The sequence below is a fragment of the Lepisosteus oculatus genome, chromosome 24 (assembly GCF_040954835.1).
Source record: "Lepisosteus oculatus isolate fLepOcu1 chromosome 24, fLepOcu1.hap2, whole genome shotgun sequence".
Lineage (NCBI taxonomy): Eukaryota > Metazoa > Chordata > Actinopteri > Semionotiformes > Lepisosteidae > Lepisosteus > Lepisosteus oculatus.
This window is the reverse complement of record NC_090719.1, coordinates 154819-179047: the sequence shown is the minus strand read 5'-3', so window position 1 is coordinate 179047 and position 24229 is coordinate 154819. Positions and strand designations below refer to the sequence as shown.

Below are 24229 nucleotides of genomic sequence, written 5' to 3'. Positions count from 1 at the left end.
TGTTCTCAAGGGTTTCCTGCCGCTTCTGCAGTCCAGTGTTGGTGAGTCTGTCGGGTTGATTGTGTTGTGGTGTGAGTGTGCCCTAAAGGGGGTTTTAATAGTATGGGGTTTGTGTGTTCACTTGTATGCAGACCACTGGAGAGACCGGTTGTTTTTTGCCAGGCAGACTAATGGCTGCATATTCAATTCCAGCTACTGATGTTGCCAAACCAGCAAGTGGGACAGTGTTTGAAAACCCTTTCAATGAAAGGTTTGTAGAACAGTGTTGCTATTGTTCTGTTTAATTCGAGGTCACCAAGCTTATAAATGGTCTCACAACGTTTGTCTCTTTTCAGGTTTCTCCGACCCGGAGAGTGAACAAAGAAGTGATAAGGGCCCATAACACCTAAGCTCGGCACTCTCACACTCTTCAGCCACACGAGCTTCCTCCTGGTAAAATACTGGGCAAGCCCCTTTCTGACAGGGACAGTGGAAAACCCCCTGAGGGAGATGGGCTGAGGGGAGGAATAAAACCATCTGAGCCGGAACGGAGCGCGCTCCCGATTCCCACCAGACCCGGGAGACGACACAGGCAGCACAAGGGAAGCTGCGGAGCGCGAGTTCGCGGAGGCAAGGACCGATGGACGACCACGGGAGACAGTGGCTTTGGAACAGAGGTACTGTACAGAGACTTTTAATACCTGAAGGCAAGGAGCGAGAAACCGGCCCGGCTAGCCGCTCCAAACTGAGGGGAATGGAATACAGTTCGCGGGAGGATTTCTAGTGGAACCTGAACGGAGTCTGGGGAAATGGGACCGGCCTCTCGTTCACTGGGGCCATCAAAGACTTTACAGGTACGAAGAAGAATCGTTCGAGTGGCCACTCTTCGGTACTTGACAGAAAAGACTGCCGTCCCTCTGGATTCATTATGACCCTTGGAAGGACCTTTTGTTGCTGCTGTTTTCGTTGTGTCTTTGGCTGATGGTGAATGTGGATAGAAAATAAAAAGGTCACTTATACGATACACATGCTTGTCGCTGGTCTGTGTGGGCATTGGTGGATCTGGGAGATCAACAGAACCTGTTGCATTGCTAGGTGCCGTAGTCATATATGAGGCAGGAAATAATTGTTGTTTGAGGGGTCACCTCACTCTGACACGAACGTGTTGGGAAGACGCGCCAGTTCTGACGTTAGTGCGACGGGTCTGTAGGCATTAAGGCAGGTTCTTGTGTCCTTTTTTGGAACAGGAACAATAACAGAAGATTTGAAGCAGTCTGGCACTGTGCACTGGGACAATGATTGCTTAAAAACGTCTGTAAAGATTGGAGCAAGTTGGCCAGCACAGGGCTGTAGTGTGGCTGGAGATACACAGTCAGGTCCTGCTGCCTTTTTACAGTTTTGCTTTTTGAATAGCCTTAACACATCCTGTTCTTTGCTTCACAGGGCATTCTCAAGACTTGTTAACGGCGTCAAGTCTTCGTGAAAGATTGAGTGTGAGTGGGTATGGCACTCCAGTTGAGTGGGGGACAATAGCTCATCCCCAGGATGTGAATTATTTGGACGAGTTGCGAGACTGCCATGGACAAGGTCGTTGGAGATCCTTTGTGTTTCAGGCCTGCTGTAAAATGTGTTATCTGGTAGAGAGTGATCAAGATGTATCTGAGGGGATTTTCTTTTGTAATTGGTAACAGTTTGGAGACCTTTCCAGACAGATAAACAGTCTTTGTTAGCAAACAGTTGTTCCAGCTGTGGACAGGAGGGGAAACAAAAGGTAGAGAACACTATTTTTAGAGAAATGGTCCTAAAGGAACAAAGCATAGTGTAGGATGCCACTAGCTTAAGTCTTAACAGCACTGCATGAGAGGAGACTCCAGTGTCTATTTGTTCCGAGGGATCCTCAGAAAGGTCAAAAGGTTGCAAACAGATAGGAGACTGGTTACATGCCTGAAGCTTAGCTAGAGGAACATAACAGTGCTGGAATTCTGAGAGGGGAGGTTATCAGAGCCTAATGTTATTGCGAAAAATGGCAACTAGGTATAGACGATCTGCTGAATAATAATAATAATAATAATAATAATTGCTTACACTTATATAGCGCTTTTCTGGACACTCCACTCAAAGCACTTTACAGGTAATGGGGACTCCCCTCCACCACCACCAATGTGGAGCATCCACCTGGATGATGCGACGGCAGCCATAGTGCGCCAGAACGCTCACCACACATCAGCTATCAGTGGGGAGGAGAGCAGAGTAATGTAGCCAATTCATAGAAGGGGATTATTAGGAGGCCATGATTGGTAAGGGCCAATTGGAAATTTGGCCAGGATGCCGGGGTTACACCCCTACTCTTTTCGAGAAGCACCCTGGGATTTTTAATGACCACAGAGAGTCAGGACCTCGGTTTTACGTCTCATCCGAAGGACAGCGCCTGTTTACAGTATAGTGTCCCCATCACTATACTGGGGCATTAGGACCCACATGGACCACAGGGTGAGCACCCCCTGCTGGCCCCACTAACACCTCTTCCAGCAGCAACCTTAGTTTTTCCCAGGAGGTCTCCCATCCAGGTACTGACCAGGCTCACACCTGCTTAGCTTCAGTGGGTTGCCAGTTGTGAGTTGCAGGGTGATATGGCTGCTGACTGTCTGTCCTGTGAATTGTTAAGGGTTTCATGTATTTGTGTGTCCAAGTAGTCCGGACTGCTGTGCTATGTGTTGTTTGTCTTTTGAATTTTCTGTTTTACACCTATTGTATCCATAGTGGTATGGGCCAAATCCAATTTAAAGGGTGTTGTGAGCACTGGGGTTTGTTGGGAGTGGTGAGTTAGGAGTCTGGAAATGAGAGCAAGGTGCGAGTGGATATGATAAAAAGATTGTTCCTTTATTTTGTTTCTGATACCTGGTGAAGAGACGCAGTGAGTGTTTGAATGGCCAGCTGCGTCAACTTCAATAAAACTGGCCTTTTGGTTTGTTTGAGTGCTGACTTGCTATGGTGTATTTTTTCTCTCTGTGAACAACAGGTCCTACGGCCAACACTACCCACACAGGAGGTGTGTGCGTGACAGCTCCTCAGCTGCAGCAGGAGTCCAAGTGTGCACAGATTTCTTGTTGGGGTTTGTTGTTTGAAGTTTCTGTTTGTATGTAGGAAGCAATTGTGCCATCGCGTGGTCCGAGTTATAGCACGGGACGAGAGCTCCCGAAGAGCGCCTGCCTCCTGCCCGATTCGACGTCTAAAATCATCACAGAACGAGAGGAGCCAACAGGAATGCAAGTCTCTTCTGGTGAGGAGCCTCCGACACAGCCCCCAGTACTGGGTGTGCAGAAAGAATCCTGTTCTACAGTTGTGGTGCGAAATGGCCTCCAGTCCTTGTCAAATGCTGGGTTTCTCTGGACTGCAGTCCCCTCCGCATTTGGATGATTGTGATTGGTGTTGCTGTAGCTGTGCTGTCCTGAGACTGACTGGTGTCAAGACCAGCTGTACTCTGGGATCAGCAGGGCCTAGTGGTGGTATGAATTGTGGCCTCTGTTTCTCAGGTGTAACAAGTGTTTGATTACTCTGTTCTGTATGTGTCACGGACGTCCAAAGGGACTAACCGTAGGGAGCAGGAGAGCGGAAAAAGACCCATATGCGTAGCGGCGAGACGGGAAAGAGGCTTCGGGCTCATTAGTGCAAAGAGTTCAGGAATGCCGTATAGAAACCTATGCCCTCAGGGAGCGGACGTGGGGCGCCCTGGTGCTAGGCGGGTCTCAGGACATCCGAACAACAATGCTGAGCGAGGACAGAGTGCAAGACCCGGAAATATATAGCCCAAGGGAAAGAGAGGGACAGGAAGGACAGCAGACCGGAAACTAGGGACAGGACAGAGAAGGAGCGCCCTCTGGCTGCAGAGGGCGTGACAGTATGTTTATCAATAGTGGGTACTGGCCTAATTCAGCCCTGCACTCGCTGTTAGCTGTTTTTCTCTGCGCAAGGCGGATGTTTCTACAGATTGATTAGAGTTTCTACAGAGTGTACTCCTGGTCTGTGAGGGGACCCCACACTTCACTGCCGTATAGGGCAATGGGTTGGATTACACTTTCAGATATTTGGAGCGAAATTCTTGTTGGTGGGTTGACATTGAAGAGCCTCCTTCTTATTGCGTAGAAAGCCCTGAGTGCCTTCTCCCTCAGTGCCTTTAGTGCCAGGTCAAAACTCCCAGAAGAGCTGATGGTGAGACCGAGATATGTGTAGCTGGATGTGTGCTCCAATGTGTTGTTGTTCAGTGTGAATTTGTACCTGTTTCCCTGAGGTCTGGCTTTCTCCTGGAAAACCATAACTCTGGTCTTGTCCAGATTGACTGGCAGTGCCCAGGTGTGACAGTCCTGCTCCAGCAATGCCAGGCTCTGCTGTTCTGGGTCCAGATGGGCTGGCAGTGCCCAGGTGTGAATGTGATGGGATGTGTGGCGGTTTGGTAGGAAGCCAGTCTGACTCTAATGCAGGACATTGTGCTCAGTAAGGAGGGCCGGTTATCAGATATTCAAGTTACGACAGAGTTCCTTCCCCAGGTTACTGTTCACACTGAAGCTCCGGTACCTGTTGGGGTCGAGTCTGTCTCCATTCTTACAGACGGGCATGATCAGTCCTTGATTCCAGGCCTCAGGGAAACAGCCGGCCGTCAGGACGAGGTTGGGGAGTTTGAGCAGGCTTTGCTGCAGGTCTGAGCTGCAGTTGGATCAAGCGTTGTTGACTGTGTCTTGGCTACAGGCCTTTTGTGGTCTGAGAGTTGTCTGTTTGTGTATGTGCTTATCTTCTTTAGGGTGTGCATGTAGTGTCTAACCATCTCACAGTATCTGAGGCGCAGTTCAGAGTGGTGTGGTGTTGTTTTAGTTCTGGTAGTTCTCTTCAGTTGTTTCTGCACTCTGTATCAAACCATTTGATATTGTTTCTGAGTGTGTTTCATATGAATGTAGTCATTTTGATTTTAAGGCTAGTTTCTCAAAAACATGGTTTATAAATTTATGCCCGATTTGTTGGTTTGATTCAGAGCGTTTTGAAATGTAAGGGATCAAGTAATGGGTTTATTTGCTGCTGAAAAGAGAAGAAAGAAAAAAAAGAAATGAGACAATTAGCTTGTAATGAGTTTATAACAACAGTAATTAGATTCCTGCAAGCACTCTTTTCATTGTCCAACAACTGAAAGCTTTTAGGTATAAAGGAAGGGTCCTCTAATATTTGATGTGTGAGATTGTCGTTCTATTGGAGATGTTAGTGAGTCTGAGGATTCGTGTTAATATGACAATACTGCTACTACTATTAATAATACAGCATGGCAAGACTTCTTTCAGTCATTTCCCACCCCTCCACCTCAGTGAATCACACATGTTAAACTTCCATCTCGGGTTCCAGATCAGACATGAGCAATCCTATATTACAAATACTTAGCACCAGACAATTTAACCAGACAATAATTTAAGCAATTATTCATTCAAGAGAAGCAGCAGGACGAGTAAAGTGCCCCTCTGATGGCCGGTCAGTGGAATTAAACTGGAAAATTTCTTAGAAATGATTATTCTTACAATGATGTGCCAATGGCGCCGCTTGGTGGTCATTCAGCAAAATTTCACCGAAAGTTTTTTTTAATTAAAATACCGTTAGTAATGTTCGTATTAGTTATTTTAATTTTAAAAATATTTAAGCATTTTCAACAGCAAAGAATACATTGCCTTGCAAACAAGAGTAATGAATGAATGTATTGTACATGGATACAAAATACAAAATAAATACAATAAACCAAAAATTAAAATGACGTTCAAAAGGCGCGAGTCGATGACGTCAGAAGGAAGTCGCCCACGGGGCGTATGGGTAATGTAGTTTCTGTAGTTCTCTGGCCCGCACTGCCCACGTGTTTCGGTGATTTGATTGAACATCAGAATTAATTATATTGTACCATTTCAGCGTGTTTGTCGTGTCATGGATTTCTATGACTGTCTTATGGGTTCTCTTGTGTGTCATGTTTATTTTAGTGGGTGGCAGTGCTGGGGCCCTGAACTGTAATCATTCGTGTTTAGTATTTGTTACTGTGACCCTCCTGGGAGGAGGGGACCTTTGTAAGATTCCTGTCCTGGCAAGCAGCAGGTGAGAGTTTGCTGTCCGACTCAATTACACCTCCGCTACCTCATTTCACCTCTTTCACCAGCCTGTAAAGGGGGTTGTGATAGTATGGGGTCTTTCTCTTTAACAACCTCAAACCGCAGGAAAGAAATGCTTCATTTATAAGATTGAAATATAACCAGAAAGTATAAAAATAGCTATTTGTGTGTATCATGTCAGAAATATTTGTTTTTATTTTAAAAGAATTTAGAAGAGAAATATGATTAATAAGGCAGTAGAATCCATTTAAACTGTCATTTTCCTGTTTAGGTTGGAAAGTTTAATTTGATCAAGTCCACTTGAGTGCCTAAGCAACTGTTTGGGTAGTTTGGCTGGTGTGGTGGTGCTCTCCAAATACCTGATCCAAACGGACAGAGAGACAAAGTGAGAAAGAAAAGGTGTAAATAACAGACATATCATATTCAGAATACAGTAATGTGCTGTTCAGCACAGTGACCTAGAGTGAAGATGGAAATCAGTCATTCTAGTGCTCTCAACGGTTTTCCATTACAAACGGACCAGGGCTTCCTGAGACACAGGCAGTTGGAGTTATATAGAGTTAGAGGTTGTTTTCACGGCACCAGCCGACTAAAGCAGAGACCTCCTTCCACTCCAGAATTTTTTTTTTTATTTGGGTGGGATCATCTGGAGTCTTGATTCCTTTCACGGAGTCAGCAGTAGATACACAGCTGTTAGCATAGGAGGAGTACAGAAGAGGTGACAGCAGTGCTGGGGACCCTCTGGCACAACCAGAGGTGTGAAATTGAAATTGTTTGGAAGGAATGGGAAGCTAAAGGCAGAGTCACAATCTCTGATTCATGTAATCAAAACAGTAAGTTCTTCCTCGGGCAGCTTCGTTAGAACATTTTAAATAGATGTAAAAGTGTATTTACAGACTATATCAGCCCTTATCTTTATTTACCTGGTTTAATCTTTTTTTCAGAAGTGTAAATATATTATACTATGTACCCCTGATGGAATTATTGATGTGCTATAAATATACTCTTGTTTGTATTGTATCTATTTTTATTGCTACAATAAAAAGTTAAAAAGAACTGCACTTTCGAGAAATGTCCACTGGGCGGCGACAGAGATACACGAGTCTATGGCGGCGAGTCCAATAGCGCCTCCGTACAGATCCTCGTTGTGCAGAGATTGAAAATCAATACAGATGATAACTGTGACGTTTGTGACAGCAACTCTGAAAGATAACGTAAAGAAGGAAACTAATATTGACATTACTTTTAAAGAAGTTAAATAATACTACATTTTAAACCTATTGAAAGTAATATGAAAATATCGTTTGTATTTAAAAAAAATGATACTTCCACGATATAATAATTAACGAAATGCTGTGAGAGGAGACCCATGTTTAAACACTTTAAAACGGATGTAAATGCGTCTGTACAGACAATTTGAAACATGGACGGACCTCATCTGCTTTTGTTTACTATTAAACAAGATTACTTGTTTAATCTTTTTCCATAACATGTACATGTATTATCGTATGTACCCCTGACTATACTCTGTGTTATATGTATTCTTGTTTTTATGGCATGTATTGTTGTTATATTTAAAAATAAAAAGACGCGACTCGATTACGTCAAAAGGAAGTCGCCACAGGGCTTGTGGGAAATGTAGTCTCTATAGTGCTCTGGACTGCGCTCCACACATGTTCCGCAGATTTGATTGAGCATCAGAATTAATTATACAATGTCAGTGTATTTACCGTGTCACGGATTTCTATGTTTGTCTTACAAGACGGACTCGGCAGGAGCTGTTTCTTGCTCTCCGGAGTGAAGGTGCTCTGGGAAGAGACGAGCAAATCTTCAGACTCTTTGTAAATGAGACATCATGACAGCTGTGCCGACCTGCTCTTGATTGACCTGTTGAACCTGTTTGTGTAAAAAGCAGGAGTCTTGTGTACCCCTGATTGTGTTATGTGTACTCTAGTGTGTTTGCAGCGCTCGTCCTGCCTGGTTTATCAACTCGACACAGAAACAAAACCCACTGCCGTCGTGTCTGTGGGTTTCTGAGCTCTCTTGTCTTGTTTGTCTCCTGTGTTTATTTTACTTTGTTAAATAAAACGTGGTTGCCGGGGCAACGGAGCTGCAGTAGTTGTTGCCGGAGCGGGTCTGACCTCCAGCAGGTCAACAGGCGGCTTTTTTAATCTAATCTCCGAGAAAAACAGAAACTTAAGAAACTTGAGTCTAAAAAGCGCTGGCTGGAGTATTTTGTGGAAGAAACGGTGACTCGCAGGCTGTGGGACAGGACTATCAGGGACACATCAGCGCTGGACACCAGCCTCACACCGCTGGGCTCACTGCACCATGAGCGAGTCCGTCGGCGCCTCCTCCTGCTGGGGTGTGTTACTGCAGGAGTGAGGAGTCTCCGGTCTCCGGTTGCGTCATGATCTGCAAGTGGAGGTGAGAGATGGCGGCGCAGTGGGTGGCAGCGCTGGGAGCCTGGATTTAGTTCCTGGGGTGCTGTCTGTGTGGAGTCTGCATGCTCTGCCCCTGTTCTCATGGGTCTGGTTTCCTGGGGTGCTGTCTGTGTGGATACCTGGTGAAGAGACCCAGTGAGTGTTTGAGTGGCCAGCTGCGTCAACTTCAATAAAACTGGCCTTTTGGTTTGTTTGAATGCTGACTTGCTATGGTGTATTTTTTCTCTCTGTGAACAACACGTCCTACGGCCAACACTACCCACACAGGAGGTGTGTGCGTGACAGCTCCTCAGCTGAAGCAGGAGTCCAAGTGTGCACAGATTTCTTGTTGGGTTTTGTTGTTTGAAGTCTCTGTTTGTATGTAGGAAGCAATTGTGCCATCGCGTGGTCCGAGTTATAGCACGCGACCAGAGCTCCCGAAGAGCGCCTGCCTCCTGCCCGATTCGACGTCTAAAATCATCACAGAACGGTGAGGAGCCTCTGACACAGCCCCCAGTACTGGGTGTGCAGAAAGAATCCTATTGTACAGTTTTGGTGTGAAATGGCCTCCAGTTCTTGTAACATGATGGGTTTCTCTGGACTGCAGTCCCAGTGCACTCCGGTTTGGATTTGCAGTGGTGTTTTCTACAATGGAAAACCCTTTGTTTGTACAGAATGGAAATGGCAGTCTGCATGTTTTAATAATCTAATGTGATCATGTACTACAGCTTAAACACTGAGCCAGGTGACGTTTGATTCTAAAAGATTTCTCCATCATTTCAGCCCGGCAGCTCCTCCTCCCTTCCAGCTGAGACTCTTCCCTCTCCAGAGGTGGGTTAGTGCTCTCAGGTCATCTTCTCTCACACAGCTGCGGGGCAGAAACGCTACTTCCACTGGGCAGAGAGCAGACGGGCAGTGGGAAGGGCAGCCCTGTGTTTGGGGATCAGGGCTGTCCCTGCTGAGGGATGCTTTCAGAGCCAAAGCAACTGGCTGGGTTATGAACTTTATGGTGTGATCCAAATAAGACATACAAAGACAGAGAATGAGAAAGAAATAGTATTGCATGTATCTGATCAAAACAGTCTCTTTCAGACAAAACAAATATTGAACAAAAACTTAGTTGCAACACACTGCACTACACTTTCTTCTAGGCTGACATTACTGATAGTTTGTGCTGTCTTCCTTTCAGTCTGCAGGGTGTGCATCTTTTTCCTCAGCTTCCTACACGAGGAATCAGTTTCTCCTGCCCTGGTTTCACTCCTTTATATCTCACAATCTTCTGCAGCTCCTGGAGGCTGACGACATGTTTGCTGTTTCTGAAAAATTGCTGACTGGCTCATCAGCACAATTGCTGATTCAAAATCCTTTACTCACATGTTGCCTTAGCCTCTGTATCACAGAGATGTGTGCTTTTCTGGGTTGGGTAGATCAATAGTGTGCTTTTGCTCAGTTGCTCTGCTCAATGCGTGGTCTTTTAACTCCGGCTGGGTACGAGCACCTCACTCTCCACACGGCTTTCCAAGGCTCTGTCATCGTGTGTGAGGATGTTGTGTAGCTCGTGAAACAGTTCCCCCATTTGAGCCCTGGATTTACTGGGTACTTGAATACCTGAATCTTGCCATCAGTCCTGATCACCTTGTTTTTGTTCTGCAAGGACAAGGCACCTCCCCAGCACTGAACACAAACTGATACTGGCGGGTTGATTGTGTTGTGGTGTGAGTTTGTGTCTGTGGGGGTGAGGTGTCCCCTGCAGCGCGAACAAACATGCAGACTCCACACAAACAGCACCCCTGGAATCAAACCCAGGGCCCCGGTGCTATGAGGCAGCGATGCTAACCACTGTGCCGCAGTGTTGCCCCCTTTGAAAATGTCTGACTTCCGTTTAATTTGAGGTCACAAGCTTATAAATGGTCTCACAACGTTTGTCTCATCTCAGGTTTCTCTGACCAGTCCCAAGGACCTGTAGTCACTGACAGCTTCTGCAGTCTGACGGTTCATTTCAGTAGGCTGGAGGGATGGCGCAATTATCCTCAAATCAGTGAGTATTGTTTTGCTCTTGTAACAAGAGAAGTCAACAGACTATTCCGTGAAACTGTTCAGACTGGCCCGTGGTGATTTTCTGGGTCCTTTAGTAAGCTGACCGGGACTGTGTCATCGACACACTTTGTGAGAAGCCAGTCTATGTGTTTGCTCTTGTGATCATTCGTGAACGAATGTAAGAGAGTGTAAGAGAGGGAGAAGATTCGGCCCTGGAGTGATCCAGTTTTCTATTTAACAACCTCAAACTGCAGGAGAGAAATGCTTCATTTCTAAGATGGAAATATAATCAGAAAGTATAATTAGCCATTTGTGTATATCATGTCAAAAAATGTTTTATATATAAAAAGAATTTAGTAGAGACATTTGCTTAATAAGGCAGTAGAATAAATGTTGTGATGCTGGTGTGATGGTGCTCTCCAACAAACTGATACAAATGGACAGAGAGACAAAGTGAGAAAGAAAATGTATACATAACAGACATATATGCAGAATACAATACAGTGCTATAAAGTACAGTACCCTAGAGTGAAGATGGAAATCATTCATTCTGGCGCAGAAGAAGTGAATCTGCTCTCAATGGTTTTCCTGTACAAATGGAACACGTTGTGAATCCTACATAATTCACAGGAAACAAAATAAACAACTCATTCACTCCCCTGCTGTCCGTGACCCAAAGCTCAGTAATCATTTCGCTACTGAAGATCATGCAGTTTTTAATGCTTTTCATTTTAACATCCTACTTGTTAATATTTCCTCTTAGATGAGAATATTCTCTTCGGCGTGTCTTTACAACTCTTCTCTTATTGCTCCTCTTGTCAGTAATCCGGTGTGAAAGCTCTCTCTGTCGGAATCAATGTCTTACCTCTCCGTCTTGTGTTTCAGGTCTCCTCTGGCTGCTGACCCTGCCGTCAGGACAGAACACATCCCGCACTGACCACACTGCTGGGTTTACTGTACGTGACAATAAAGAGCTTGAGCAACACATCTAATGTGATCTCTGCACGCTTCCCGAGGAGCAGAGACGATAAGGTCTGTGTCCGTTCCAGAGTCTTTGCGAGAGGCCTGTTTAGTCCGTCACTGAGATGATTTTAGATGCCTGTGAGTCGTGCCCACTGAAAAATGAAATAGTGCAGCACAATGAGACTTCAAGCAAAGATCTCATTAGCCCCTTCTGTGAATTGGTGTCTCGCAAGAGATCTTCCATCTCTTTGAAAGTTTCACAGCTTTGACCTCTAGATTAGAAATGACACCAATTGCACATGGGTCCAGCAACGTTCTATATAGTGCACATCACCATCGGGATGAAAAACAAAAATCCCCAGTGGGAGTCCACTCTTTCCCTGCTACGCAAATTGCTTTTCGTTAGGTGAGGTCGCAAGTTCTTATTGGAGAATGTTGTACAGTTTCTTAATGCAATAGGGCGAGTAAGACTGAAGTTCCCCCTGTGTTGGCCGATCAGTGGAACGAAACTGAAAAAAGCTCCTTGAAACTGTGATTCATACACTTATACACTGGCTCAGCATGGTGCTCACCTGCTGTCCTTGGGTGTCTGCTGAAATTTGATTTTTTTTCAGGAGCACTGTGACCCAGAGCTCAATAATCATTTCAGCTACTGAAGATCATTCACTTTTTAATGCTTTTCATTTTAGCATCCTACTTGTTAGTATTTCCTCTTAGGTGAGAATACTCTGGTACTTTTCTGGGTCTTAGTTGAGTGAGCTTTATTAGAATAATTGAACAATACTTTCACCTCCACATAACACTCATAGATTTTTCAAGGGTTAAATATGGGAGCCACGTTTCTTACATGTATCCTTTTGTAAGTTGATTCACAAAGCTTTCACCGCCTCCACTCCAGTGAATCACTTTGTTTAGCAAGTGATCAGGTGTAACAGTTTAATTTCTTCCTGCAAATAATGCCTTTTCCTTTTTCATCCCATTCAAGTCTCCGTCCTAGTTAGAGTCATTGTGATGTAGAACGGCAGTGGTCCACTTGAAAGGTTCAAGGTTTCACTGTGTTTTAGAGTGCAGATAAAGAAGATAATAGGAGAGGAAACTGGAAAAGCTGTGACTCTGTCATTCCATTCAATTCAATTTATTTTCATATAGCGCCTTTCACAACAAGGTTGCCCCAAGGTGCTGAACAATGCAGGTAAATATACATTTTGTGAATACAGAACTGAAGACAATGGAGGAAAGGAACCAAAGACTCCTCAGTAAGGAGAATAAAATCCTCTAGGGGTCCAAGGTCAACTGGCTGCCCAACCCCTTTGGGCATGCTAACATTATATCATTAAAAAAAAGAAAGAAATGAATGCGGGTATTAATCCATCCATCCATCACGTCGTCTGTATGTCAGTACCCCATGCAGGTCTCTGCAGACCAGCAGAATCCTCCTAAACGACAGTTGTATCCATGATGCCCCTCTTGGATCCATGGCACTGATGCAGCATTCAACTCACATGGTGCCCAGCCCAGGACAGACAGGCCTCTGAAACTATGCTGTGTACAGTATTTCTCCTCTGCAGCATCCCTGCGAGGCAGGACAGGTGCCTGACCTCTGAGAGCCTTGTAAGTAAGTAGAAGGAGTTTGAAGTCTGCCCTGTACCTGAGAGGAAGCCAATGAAGAGAGAGAAGTATGGGGGTTATGTGGTCATTCTTTCTGCTCCAAGTAACAATTCTAGCTGCTGCATTCTGTAAGTATTCAAACTCTTTGCTGTGACAAATCTAACGTACTTTAGGCAGACAAAACAACCTTAAAAAGCCACATGATTTTTAAGTAGTCTGTCTGTGTGTAGTAACAGTGGTTCACATTATTTCAGAACGTATACGCCCGTCTCTGTAACTTTCCTCAGTCAGCTAGTGAACATTCTGTATTTACACCACGAATGCACTACTTTGTCTCACGCGCGGTCACACTGGCCGTCCACAGGCACGGGCAGGAGCAGGGAACACGAGGCCGCTCTGTAGTGCCCCTGTGGCTCTCCAGCAGAGGGGAGCACTTTGCTCAACAGCCCTGAGCCGAAGGACCCAGTGATAAAGCTGAAAATCTGGCAAGTCCCCCAGTCTCCCTGGGGCGCTGAAGAGGATTTCATCTGATGCTGAGGTTCCTGTAACTCAACACAAAATTGAACACGGCGAGTTATGAGTTTGTGAAGAAGTGACAGCGGAACAATGTCAAACAGGAAGTTAACCTACAGGAAAGAATGAATTGAATCTCTGATATTCAAGCACGCAGTGTGACGTCTACTGTCTATTCAAATCTACTCTGCAAGTCTTACAATTCTTTTTCATACACCGTCTCCTGGTTATTGTTTTGTGAGTGCTTGAACTGTTTCTCAGTAGAAATAAGACCGATAACTCACTGCTTCAGGATGCACACTATCGTCGATGAAACCTGTGGTGTAAGCAAGCGAAAAGAGACAGATCCTTCTAAAACACAGAGGCCATCGGCAGGGCAGAAACACTCTTCAACAGGTAGGAGCTGTGGAGCCGTGATTCCCCCGAGCCAGAGCCCTCGTCCTCCCTCGACAGCGAACTGAGCTCCAGCGACTGGAGCAGCTACCTGCCGTCGTGGGACCTCCTGCAGATTGGGAACGGGTAAGGCAATTCGACACGAGCCCACTCCTCTTCCCACTGCTTACACCCCTATAACAAATAGTTTCAGGGTATTCAAGTACAGGATAAAGAGATGACAGGTGTTCCCAATTGGCTGAGGATACAACTCTCTCTCTGAGAAAGCACACAGAGGTGGACAAAGCAATTAAATGCGTTTACAAGTCATTTCCTCTGTATCTGGTCTTTCTTTACATATCAGAAAAGTGAACTGGTGGCTGTTGAAAAGTGTCTGCTCCGTACGTAATATACATGTAAAAGATGTGATTAAATATCTTGGTATTAAGATTTTCAAAAAGGTGATTTTGTGATTTGATGTTCTCTACCTTAGTAAAATAAAAAAAAAAAACTTTATTCATGGTTGTTATTTGTCAAACACGGGAAGGAGGCCTAAATGCTACAGGGTTTAGAGCATCTAATACCGATACCGACAGAGTACTATTTACAAAATTAAGCAAAGTAGGTGGTGTATGTTTCCCTAATTTAATCATTCAGGATCTAGCGGGTATAGACTTTTTACTTGAATGTCATTTGGATGCTGGAAACCCCCCTGAAACTTGCCAGCTTCCATGAAGAAGTTCTCCTCACGTGGTCTCTTATAGATAAACATACCTCCCATAGATACATCATCTAGAATACAGAGAAAAAATAAACCTGTGCTTTGAAAACTGGGTTTAAAATAGTATAAGCGGGGTCAACAAATTAACTGGTGTGGATGATGAAATGTAGAATCAAGCAGATTTTATGAATAGATATAATGTTTGTGATACGTCTGATAACAATCCGTCGTAACCAGAGTTACTCCTAGAGAGGTATTGATGCTTTTAAGAAACTAACAGTATACCATCAGAAACTATGGAAGAATTTACAACCTTTATTAGACTACAAGGAAAACAATTTAGTTATACTTGTACTAATAAATACTTCAGATCCCTCTCGCAATCTCACAATATCTTGTCAAACTATTTTGGAGCACCTCTTTGGGGAAAGTGAGTGGAATCAAACATGACTATTGTCAAACAGATTTTGTATGAATAATAAGGTTAAGGCGTCAGTACAAAATTGTACATTGAATCGACCCGGTAAAGATACACAGTGTGCATAGATTTAAAAGTAATATAGATGATAATGGTCTTTCTCAAAGCAGCCCAGAAACCTTACGTTTGTTTTTGTTTTGTTCTGTTGTTATAACACTTCTAATTCTGACATTTCCTGTAGACAAATTGATGTTATTTTACTGCTCAATACTGCTGAACCGAATCTAAAATATAATGTATCATTGGCTTAATCATTATACTTGCTCGTTATTAGATGTATAAATAGCCTAAAGATGAGAAATAATCGAAAATTGAATAATTAGACCGTATGTCGTAGTAGCAGATTGTACTTCTCGCCTAACTGATGTGGTCGAGCAACACCACAATCGCCATACAATCCGTCCGTTCTCATGCTCTGACTTTCAGGTTGGGCAGTGGAATGGATTCCAGGGCAAACTCGTTCTTGTTTGATTATCCGTGTGAAATCTCGCCCAATATAACGGGTAAGCTCATGCACTGAAATTATGCGCTTCCAAATTGAAGCGACACGCATTTGAATAATTCAAAATACACACGAGGGAACGTCTCCAAACCATGTCTAAGTATCACAACATGAAAGCTGTGCGTACCTTCTCTTTATTTGCCTGTATAATGTACTCCGGTGATCTGTAACGTAGTCTTGCGTGCATCGTAAAGGATCCGGACTTCCGGCTACGGAAAACCCGGAGTGGATCGGCCTTTCCACCGGACCCGGACTTCCGGCTACGGAAAACCCGGAGTGGATCGGCCTTCCACTGGATCCGGACTGCCGGCTACGGAAAACCCGGAGTGGATCGGCCTTCCACTGGATCCGGACTGCCGGCTACGGAAAACCCGGAGTGGATCGGCCTTCTACTGGATCCGGACTGCCGGCTAAGGAAAACCCGGAGTGGATCGGCCTTCCACTGGATCCGGACTGTGAGCAGCTTTTGTCCAATCGGCGCTGAGATTTCAGCAGGAGGCGGGAGACAGGCTCTTGTCCAGTCACAGCTTCAGTCCCGGGACTTTTCCGAATTCCGGCGGGCGGTGACACTTCCGAGAAATGTCCACTGGGTGGCGACAGAGATACACGAGTCCACGGAGCTGAGTCTCAAAGCGCTATCGGAAAGACTTGAAATCGGAAAGAAATAAATTTGTTACGTTTTAATCCCATTGAAAAGGAAGATGAAAATATCGTTTGTATTTTTAAACATTATTATACTTGCGCAACATAATTATTAAGGGAATGGTGTGAGAGGAGACCGTGTTTGAACAGTTTAAGACGGATGTAAAGACATTTTATTTCAGAATGTCTTTCTGAAATGTGTCTGTTTCTGTGTTGTAAGAACGTTGAAGCATGGACGGGCCTTATCTGCATTTACCTTGTTGAATCTTTTTTTCCATAAAATGTACATGTATTATTGCATGTATCCTGACAATACGACTGCTACGTTACGTTTTCTTGTAGTTTTTGGTCTCATAAAAAATACAAAAGTATGAGTCGATGACGTCAAAATGGTGTCGCCCACAGGGCTTATGGGTAATGTAGTCTCTATAGTTCACTGGGCTGCCCTGCCCATGTGTTTCGCTGATTTCATTGAACATTAGAATGAATTATATTAATACAATTTCAGCGTATTTATCGTGTCTTGTATTTCTTTGTCTCTCTTATGTGTTCCCTTGTGTGTATGTTTTCTTGTATTTCACGTGTCTGCAGCGCTGGTTAATCGACCCGGCACATAAAGCAAACCCACTGTCCTCGTGTTTCTTAGCTCCCGTCTTGTTTGCAAACTTTTCTCCTGTGTTTATTTTACTTTGTCAATAAAACGTGGTTGCCGGGGAAACGGTGCTGCAGAAGTTGTTGCGAGCTGACCTCTAGGAGGTAAACAGTCGGCTTTTGTAATCTAATCAGCGAGCAAAGCAGAAACGTTAGTCTAAAAAGCGCTGGCTGGAGTATTTTGTGGACATTATGCAGAAGAAAAGGAAGAAACGGTGAGTCGCAGGCTGTCGGTAAATATCAGCGCTGGACACCAGCCTCACACCGCTGGGCTCACTGCACCATGAGCGAGTCCGTCGGCGCCTCCTCCTGCTGGGGTGTGTTGCTGCAGGAGTGAGGAGTCTCCGGTCCCCGGTCGCGTCCTGATCTGCAAGTGGAGGTGAGAGACGGCGGCGCAGTGGGTGGCAGCGCTGGGAGCCTGGATTTAGTTCCTGGGGTGCTGTGTGTGTGGAGTTTGCATGCTCTGCTTATGTTCTCGTGGCTCCAGTTTTCTGGGGTGCTGTGTGTGTGGAGTTTGCATGCTCTCCTTATGTTCTCGTGGGTCTAGTTCCTGGGGTGCAAAATTCTGTTTATTTCACAAGACGGACCCGAGCAGCAGCATGTGTCTGCAGCGCTCATCCTGCCTGCATGTTTGCAAACTTTTCTCCTGTGTTTATTTTACTTTGTTAAATAAAACGTGGTTGCTGGGGAAACGGTGCTGCAGAAGTTGTTTCGATCTGACCTCCGGGAGGGAGACAGCTGGCAAAGCCGAAACTTTAGTCTAAACGGCGCTGGCTGGAGTATTTTGTGGACATTTCGCAGAAGAAAAGGAAGAAGCGGTGAGTCGCAGGCTGTAGGACAGGACTGTCGGGGAAATGTAAGCGCTGGGCTGAGCGAGTCCGTCGGCGCCTCCTCCTGCAGGAGTGAGGAGTCTCCGGTCTCCGGTCGCGTCCTGATCTGCATGTGGAGGTGAAAGGCTGAGAGACGGCGCACATGCTCTGCACATGTTCTCATGTGTCTGGTTTCCTGGAGTGCTGTCTGTGTGGAGTTTGCATGCTCTGCTCATGTTCTCAAGGGTTTCCTGCCGCTTCTGCAGTCCAGTGTTGGTGAGTCTGTCGGGTTGATTGTGTTGTGGTGTGAGTGTGCCCTAAAGGGGGTTTTAATAGTATGGGGTTTGTGTGTTCACTTGTATGCAGACCACTGGAGAGACCGGTTGTTTTTTGCCAGGCAGACTAATGGCTGCATATTCAATTCCAGCTACTGATGTTGCCAAACCAGCAAGTGGGACAGTGTTTGAAAACCCTTTCAATGAAAGGTTTGTAGAACAGTGTTGCTATTGTTCTGTTTAATTCGAGGTCACCAAGCTTATAAATGGTCTCACAACGTTTGTCTCTTTTCAGGTTTCTCCGACCCGGAGAGTGAACAAAGAAGTGATAAGGGCCCATAACACCTAAGCTCGGCACTCTCACACTCTTCAGCCACACGAGCTTCCTCCTGGTAAAATACTGGGCAAGCCCCTTTCTGACAGGGACAGTGGAAAACCCCCTGAGGGAGATGGGCTGAGGGGAGGAATAAAACCATCTGAGCCGGAACGGAGCGCGCTCCCGATTCCCACCAGACCCGGGAGACGACACAGGCAGCACAAGGGAAGCTGCGGAGCGCGAGTTCGCGGAGGCAAGGACCGATGGACGACCACGGGAGACAGTGGCTTTGGAACAGAGGTACTGTACAGAGACTTTTAATACCTGAAGGCAAGGAGCGAGAAACCGGCCCGGCTAGCCGCTCCAAACTGAGGGGAATGGAATACAGTTCGCGGGAGGATTTCTAGTGGAACCTGAACGGAGTCTGGGGAAATGGGACCGGCCTCTCGTTCACTGGGGCCATCAAAGACTTTACAGGTACGAAGAAGAATCGTTCGAGTGGCCACTCTTCGGTACTTGACAGAAAAGACTGCCGTCCCTCTGGATTCATTATGACCCTTGGAAGGACCTTTTGTTGCTGCTGTTTTCGTTGTGTCTTTGGCTGATGGTGAATGTGGATAGAAAATAAAAAGGTCACTTATACGATACACATGCTTGTCGCTGGTCTGTGTGGGCATTGGTGGATCTGGGAGATCAACAGAACCTGTTGCATTGCTAGGTGCCGTAGTCATATATGAGGCAGGAAATAATTGTTGTTTGAGGGGTCACCTCACTCTGACACGAACGTGTTGGGAAGACGCGCCAGTTCTGACGTTAGTGCGACGGGTCTGTAGGCATTAAGGCAGGTTCTTGTGTCCTTTTTTGGAACAGGAACAATAACAGAAGATTTGAAGCAGTCTGGCACTGTGCACTGGGACAATGATTGCTTAAAAACGTCTGTAAAGATTGGAGCAAGTTGGCCAGCACAGGGCTGTAGTGTGGCTGGAGATACACAGTCAGGTCCTGCTGCCTTTTTACAGTTTTGCTTTTTGAATAGCCTTAACACATCCTGTTCTTTGCTTCACAGGGCATTCTCAAGACTTGTTAACGGCGTCAAGTCTTCGTGAAAGATTGAGTGTGAGTGGGTATGGCACTCCAGTTGAGTGGGGGACAATAGCTCATCCCCAGGATGTGAATTATTTGGACGAGTTGCGAGACTGCCATGGACAAGGTCGTTGGAGATCCTTTGTGTTTCAGGCCTGCTGTAAAATGTGTTATCTGGTAGAGAGTGATCAAGATGTATCTGAGGGGATTTTCTTTTGTAATTGGTAACAGTTTGGAGACCTTTCCAGACAGATAAACAGTCTTTGTTAGCAAACAGTTGTTCCAGCTGTGGACAGGAGGGGAAACAAAAGGTAGAGAACACTATTTTTAGAGAAATGGTCCTAAAGGAACAAAGCATAGTGTAGGATGCCACTAGCTTAAGTCTTAACAGCACTGCATGAGAGGAGACTCCAGTGTCTATTTGTTCCGAGGGATCCTCAGAAAGGTCAAAAGGTTGCAAACAGATAGGAGACTGGTTACATGCCTGAAGCTTAGCTAGAGGAACATAACAGTGCTGGAATTCTGAGAGGGGAGGTTATCAGAGCCTAATGTTATTGCGAAAAATGGCAACTAGGTATAGACGATCTGCTGAATAATAATAATAATAATAATAATAATAATAATTGCTTACACTTATATAGCGCTTTTCTGGACACTCCACTCAAAGCACTTTACAGGTAATGGGGACTCCCCTCCACCACCACCAATGTGGAGCATCCACCTGGATGATGCGACGGCAGCCATAGTGCGCCAGAACGCTCACCACACATCAGCTATCAGTGGGGAGGAGAGCAGAGTAATGTAGCCAATTCATAGAAGGGGATTATTAGGAGGCCATGATTGGTAAGGGCCAATTGGAAATTTGGCCAGGATGCCGGGGTTACACCCCTACTCTTTTCGAGAAGCACCCTGGGATTTTTAATGACCACAGAGAGTCAGGACCTCGGTTTTACGTCTCATCCGAAGGACAGCGCCTGTTTACAGTATAGTGTCCCCATCACTATACTGGGGCATTAGGACCCACATGGACCACAGGGTGAGCACCCCCTGCTGGCCCCACTAACACCTCTTCCAGCAGCAACCTTAGTTTTTCCCAGGAGGTCTCCCATCCAGGTACTGACCAGGCTCACACCTGCTTAGCTTCAGTGGGTTGCCAGTTGTGAGTTGCAGGGTGATATGGCTGCTGACTGTCTGTCCTGTGAATTGTTAAGGGTTTCATGTATTTGTGTGTCCAAGTAGTCCGGACTGCTGTGCTATGTGTTGTTTGTCTTTTGAATTTTCTGTTTTACACCTATTGTATCCATAGTGGTATGGGCCAAATCCAATTTAAAGGGTGTTGTGAGCACTGGGGTTTGTTGGGAGTGGTGAGTTAGGAGTCTGGAAATGAGAGCAAGGTGCGAGTGGATATGATAAAAAGATTGTTCCTTTATTTTGTTTCTGATACCTGGTGAAGAGACGCAGTGAGTGTTTGAATGGCCAGCTGCGTCAACTTCAATAAAACTGGCCTTTTGGTTTGTTTGAGTGCTGACTTGCTATGGTGTATTTTTTCTCTCTGTGAACAACAGGTCCTACGGCCAACACTACCCACACAGGAGGTGTGTGCGTGACAGCTCCTCAGCTGCAGCAGGAGTCCAAGTGTGCACAGATTTCTTGTTGGGGTTTGTTGTTTGAAGTTTCTGTTTGTATGTAGGAAGCAATTGTGCCATCGCGTGGTCCGAGTTATAGCACGGGACGAGAGCTCCCGAAGAGCGCCTGCCTCCTGCCCGATTCGACGTCTAAAATCATCACAGAACGAGAGGAGCCAACAGGAATGCAAGTCTCTTCTGGTGAGGAGCCTCCGACACAGCCCCCAGTACTGGGTGTGCAGAAAGAATCCTGTTCTACAGTTGTGGTGCGAAATGGCCTCCAGTCCTTGTCAAATGCTGGGTTTCTCTGGACTGCAGTCCCCTCCGCATTTGGATGATTGTGATTGGTGTTGCTGTAGCTGTGCTGTCCTGAGACTGACTGGTGTCAAGACCAGCTGTACTCTGGGATCAGCAGGGCCTAGTGGTGGTATGAATTGTGGCCTCTGTTTCTCAGGTGTAACAAGTGTTTGATTACTCTGTTCTGTATGTGTCACGGACGTCCAAAGGGACTAACCGTAGGGAGCAGGAGAGCGGAAAAAGACCCATATGCGTAGCGGCGAGACGGGAAAGAGGCTTCGGGCTCATTAGTGCAAAGAGTTCAGGAATGCCGTATAGAAACCTATGCCCTCAGGGAGCGGACGTGGGGCGCCCTGGTGCTAGGCGGGTCTCAGGACATCCGAACAACAATGCTGAGCGAGGACAGAGTGCAAGACCCGGAAATATATAGCCCAAGGGAAAGAGAGGGACAGGAAGGACAGCAGACCGGAAACTAGGGACAGGACAGAGAAGGAGCGCCCTCTGGCTGCAGAGGGCGTGACAGTATGTTTATCAATAGTGGGTACTGGCCTAATTCAGCCCTGCACTCGCTGTTAGCTGTTTTTCTCTGCGCAAGGCGGATGTTTCTACAGATTGATTAGAGTTTCTACAGAGTGTACTCCTGGTCTGTGAGGGGACCCCACACTTCACTGCCGTATAGGGCAATGGGTTGGATTACACTTTCAGATATTTGGAGCGAAATTCTTGTTGGTGGGTTGACATTGAAGAGCCTCCTTCTTATTGCGTAGAAAGCCCTGAGTGCCTTCTCCCTCAGTGCCTTTAGTGCCAGGTCAAAACTCCCAGAAGAGCTGATGGTGAGACCGAGATATGTGTAGCTGGATGTGTGCTCCAATGTGTTGTTGTTCAGTGTGAATTTGTACCTGTTTCCCTGAGGTCTGGCTTTCTCCTGGAAAACCATAACTCTGGTCTTGTCCAGATTGACTGGCAGTGCCCAGGTGTGACAGTCCTGCTCCAGCAATGCCAGGCTCTGCTGTTCTGGGTCCAGATGGGCTGGCAGTGCCCAGGTGTGAATGTGATGGGATGTGTGGCGGTTTGGTAGGAAGCCAGTCTGACTCTAATGCAGGACATTGTGCTCAGTAAGGAGGGCCGGTTATCAGATATTCAAGTTACGACAGAGTTCCTTCCCCAGGTTACTGTTCACACTGAAGCTCCGGTACCTGTTGGGGTCGAGTCTGTCTCCATTCTTACAGACGGGCATGATCAGTCCTTGATTCCAGGCCTCAGGGAAACAGCCGGCCGTCAGGACGAGGTTGGGGAGTTTGAGCAGGCTTTGCTGCAGGTCTGAGCTGCAGTTGGATCAAGCGTTGTTGACTGTGTCTTGGCTACAGGCCTTTTGTGGTCTGAGAGTTGTCTGTTTGTGTATGTGCTTATCTTCTTTAGGGTGTGCATGTAGTGTCTAACCATCTCACAGTATCTGAGGCGCAGTTCAGAGTGGTGTGGTGTTGTTTTAGTTCTGGTAGTTCTCTTCAGTTGTTTCTGCACTCTGTATCAAACCATTTGATATTGTTTCTGAGTGTGTTTCATATGAATGTAGTCATTTTGATTTTAAGGCTAGTTTCTCAAAAACATGGTTTATAAATTTATGCCCGATTTGTTGGTTTGATTCAGAGCGTTTTGAAATGTAAGGGATCAAGTAATGGGTTTATTTGCTGCTGAAAAGAGAAGAAAGAAAAAAAAGAAATGAGACAATTAGCTTGTAATGAGTTTATAACAACAGTAATTAGATTCCTGCAAGCACTCTTTTCATTGTCCAACAACTGAAAGCTTTTAGGTATAAAGGAAGGGTCCTCTAATATTTGATGTGTGAGATTGTCGTTCTATTGGAGATGTTAGTGAGTCTGAGGATTCGTGTTAATATGACAATACTGCTACTACTATTAATAATACAGCATGGCAAGACTTCTTTCAGTCATTTCCCACCCCTCCACCTCAGTGAATCACACATGTTAAACTTCCATCTCGGGTTCCAGATCAGACATGAGCAATCCTATATTACAAATACTTAGCACCAGACAATTTAACCAGACAATAATTTAAGCAATTATTCATTCAAGAGAAGCAGCAGGACGAGTAAAGTGCCCCTCTGATGGCCGGTCAGTGGAATTAAACTGGAAAATTTCTTAGAAATGATTATTCTTACAATGATGTGCCAATGGCGCCGCTTGGTGGTCATTCAGCAAAATTTCACCGAAAGTTTTTTTTAATTAAAATACCGTTAGTAATGTTCGTATTAGTTATTTTAATTTTAAAAATATTTAAGCATTTTCAACAGCAAAGAATACATTGCCTTGCAAACAAGAGTAATGAATGAATGTATTGTACATGGATACAAAATACAAAATAAATACAATAAACCAAAAATTAAAATGACGTTCAAAAGGCGCGAGTCGATGACGTCAGAAGGAAGTCGCCCACGGGGCGTATGGGTAATGTAGTTTCTGTAGTTCTCTGGCCCGCACTGCCCACGTGTTTCGGTGATTTGATTGAACATCAGAATTAATTATATTGTACCATTTCAGCGTGTTTGTCGTGTCATGGATTTCTATGACTGTCTTATGGGTTCTCTTGTGTGTCATGTTTATTTTAGTGGGTGGCAGTGCTGGGGCCCTGAACTGTAATCATTCGTGTTTAGTATTTGTTACTGTGACCCTCCTGGGAGGAGGGGACCTTTGTAAGATTCCTGTCCTGGCAAGCAGCAGGTGAGAGTTTGCTGTCCGACTCAATTACACCTCCGCTACCTCATTTCACCTCTTTCACCAGCCTGTAAA

At 45.5% G+C, this 24229-nt stretch overlaps 1 long non-coding RNA gene across 1 annotated transcript; it reads left to right on the top strand.

Annotated features, from left to right (window-relative positions):
* Window positions 1-10470: 10470 nt before the first annotated feature.
* On the top strand, window positions 10471-11552 carry LOC138224978 (uncharacterized). The gene is made up of 2 exons (XR_011183504.1): window positions 10471-10568; window positions 11453-11552. It is a non-coding gene; the product is annotated as an uncharacterized lncRNA (long non-coding RNA).
* Window positions 11553-24229: the final 12677 nt, after the last annotated feature.